The sequence below is a fragment of the Raphanus sativus genome, unplaced genomic scaffold (genome assembly GCF_000801105.2).
Source record: "Raphanus sativus cultivar WK10039 unplaced genomic scaffold, ASM80110v3 Scaffold5303, whole genome shotgun sequence".
Taxonomy (NCBI): Eukaryota; Viridiplantae; Streptophyta; class Magnoliopsida; order Brassicales; family Brassicaceae; genus Raphanus; species Raphanus sativus.
The window spans coordinates 978-3,968 of record NW_026620603.1 but is presented as its reverse complement, the minus strand read 5'-3'; the positions used below and the strand labels follow the sequence as shown (position 1 = coordinate 3,968).

Below are 2,991 nucleotides of genomic sequence, written 5' to 3'. Positions count from 1 at the left end.
TATTATCTTCTTATATGGCGTTTTATTTTCGCCATAACATAACTTATAATGACATAAATTTCGTGCCATGGAATATGTTTTTGCAACTCTTGTGGGATGATACAAATATAACGCTATAACAGAAAATAAAATAAATAAAGATGATTAAATTAATTATATAAAATTAATTAATTAAAATTAATTAATAACTAAATCGAAAATTAGTTCATAATTAAAATTAAATTTTATTTATTAATCAAATCAGTATACAAATAATTAAAGAGCACATTAAACTGAAACTGATCGATAACAATAAACCAAAAACTAATTAAAAACATTAAACCAAAATCTAACTAGCCAAAACATAATTAACCTTAATCTAAACCTAAGCCTACGCCGCCGCTACCAGAGCCTCCGCCTCCAGCCGCCGCTACCAGAGCCTCCGCCTCCGCCTCAAGCCGCGGTTCTCTTACTCCAGCCTCCACGACCTCTATTCGCTTAATCCAGTCGCATACCTCCTATGGGCTTCATCACTCGTTCAGTTCTCTACCTTCACCAGAATTAAAGCCAAACAAAAGAGATGATGAGAAAGTAGTTATTTGTAGATTAAAAAAAGGAGGATGGATTCATTACCATTGACAAAGCCAGTAGGGAGATGGAGAGACATGGTGCCATAGAGAGAGAGACGCAGGAACAATACGCTTCTCTTGCCTCGCCTTCGTAAAGTCTGCTCTGTTAAGTTTAGTGAAAACCCTACACAAAAGCCACAAACTTCATGAGTTGGTGAAAGGACGAGATGGAAGCAGAAAGGGAACTCGTCAACACTGTTTAAGGTGAGTTTGGTTAACAGAAAATAGAAGAACTCAAGAGTGGGATGAACAGAGACGTTTTATTAGAGTCGGAATAACGAGGGTACAAGAGTAAGAAAGCCGGCTAGTCGATGCTCGGCGAGCTCCTAGCCGGAAGTACAAGAGAGCGGCGAGATACAAAGAGAATAAAGGAAACCCTAATCTGGCCGCAAGTCTGTGTCTCTAAGTGGTGATACCCTTCCTTCCTGTCCTCAACTCCTTATATAGTCTTTTGGGTCTGTCGGTTTTGACCTAATTCATCCTTTTTACTATGGGCCTTTTGACTTGCAGGCCCAATCGGGACGACTGTTCGGCCCGAGCCACTTGGTCGGCGCCTTCGGCTGCTCGTCTTCTGATCAGAGGAGGCATGAGCCGAGTTGCGACTCATTTGGAGCCGGCTTCGAGCCGACTATCCTTTAGATGTCAGAAATGGGCCTCCTGTTCGCTGGGCCTTGTGGATGATGACAATTCATCCCCAACAGTAAGTCCCCCCCTAGTTCGTTGTCGAGTCGAGCAATCGATCGCAGCGAATTAGTGAGTTAGGGCTCGAAGAATAGGAGGTTTGATCTTCTGATTCCGTGATTCCGTCGAGAAGCCGCTGGCGGAGAGATTTCTTTTTGTTTTCTCTGGACGAGCAATCGGAATGCCGTATACTCGGTGTCCCGGATGAATCCTTCCAAACCGATAAATCGATTGTGTTTGGCCCATGATGTGAAATCGAACCGCTGTTGGTTTTTTGATCGAGAAGCCGAAACGTCACTAGGGTTTTCGGCGAGAATCCGGAAGGTCGCGTTTGAGGATGACGCGCGAGCCTGCCGACAGGCCCAATTAGGCCCGCTTAGGGTTAATGATGGCACCTCGTATGAGGCGCCTCCCCTCTCTCTATAAATAAGAGACCTCCCTCGAGATTTCTCTCATTCTTCTCTCAGTTGTCAGGTACTTTCTCTCTCTATCTTTTATCTCTCTAGCTTTTGCTCTCCGTTTTAGTTCTTTTACTCGGTATGTCGACGAGCAAACGATTTTCTCGAGAACAAAAGGGGAAGATGACCGCGAGTACCGTCGATCCCGTCAGCGATCTAGAGAGGGTCCGAGGATCTGAAGATAGTGCAGAGGCAACTCATCGCGAGGCGATGATGGATACCGAGAACACGACCCGAGAGCAGCGTATGCTCGTCTCGGAGGCGATGGTTCGGGCTCGTGAGGATGATGATGGGGGCAATGGCTCTCCTGATGACGGGATGACTCCCTATTGCTTCTATCCGGGAAATATTTTCGAGGAGCAGCGCAGGCTTGACCCGACACGAGCTCGTCCCTCTGTAGTTGAAGGGCAGGATTGGGGAAACGTTTTACCGACGCGGTCTACGTTTGGGTCGGTGAGAAGGCTGCTGAAGAGGAGCAAGGCGATTGGGGTTACGTTCATAATCCCGTCAAAGGACCAACGACCGTGGTCTCCCCCAAAGGGATATCAGTGCGTATATGAGTCGTACTTCGAGAATGATACGAAGTTATGGTTTCCGATACCTCGACTCGTCACCGCCTACACGATGCGCCGAGGAGTTGCTCTGAGCCAGTTCTTAAATGGCGCTTGGCGCCTAGCAGTTGCGCTGATGGTGATTGGGGCAGAAGCCGGTGCCGCTCTCAGTGTCCGAGCATTCGAGGAACTGGTTTCGGTGAAGATCAATCAGGGCCTGTTGTCGCTAAAGATACGTCCCAACTACAATGTGGTAACGGGCTATCCGTCCAAGACGAACGACTGGCAGCGATCGTACTTTTACGTCAAGTCCGATCGCTCGGCTTTCGAGGAGCCGCTGAAGACCGGTTACCGTGTTCTTTGGAACAATGAATTTGGTATAGAGTGTTTCCTAGTCTTTTACCGTTTCGTGCTCCTGACCGCCTCTTTTCCTTTTGTTTTGGCAGTCCCTCACTCGAATACCGCGGAGTACGAGGAAGATTTTTTGGAGAGTGCTCGGATCGTCGCGTCTCAAAGGCAAGATCTTTGGGAGAACTTCTCGTACGGGAGGATTCGCAGGTCGGCTGATCGGATTAGACTACGTAAGTCTCTCCTCCTTTCCTTTTGTTCGGTTTCCTCAGGGATCCTAAGTCGCCCCCCCCCTTTTTGTCCTTGCAGAGGTTTGGCGTTCGGATACTGTTCCGATTATCACCA

General features: G+C 47.3%; 1 long non-coding RNA gene across 1 annotated transcript; it reads right to left on the bottom strand.

Moving 5' to 3' along the window:
• Positions 1–208: 208 nt before the first annotated feature.
• Positions 209–798, bottom strand: LOC130507702 (uncharacterized). Its single transcript, XR_008942407.1, has 2 exons — positions 613–798; positions 209–529 (listed from the first exon to the last, which is right to left on the bottom strand). It is a non-coding gene; the product is annotated as an uncharacterized LOC130507702 (long non-coding RNA).
• Positions 799–2,991: the final 2,193 nt, after the last annotated feature.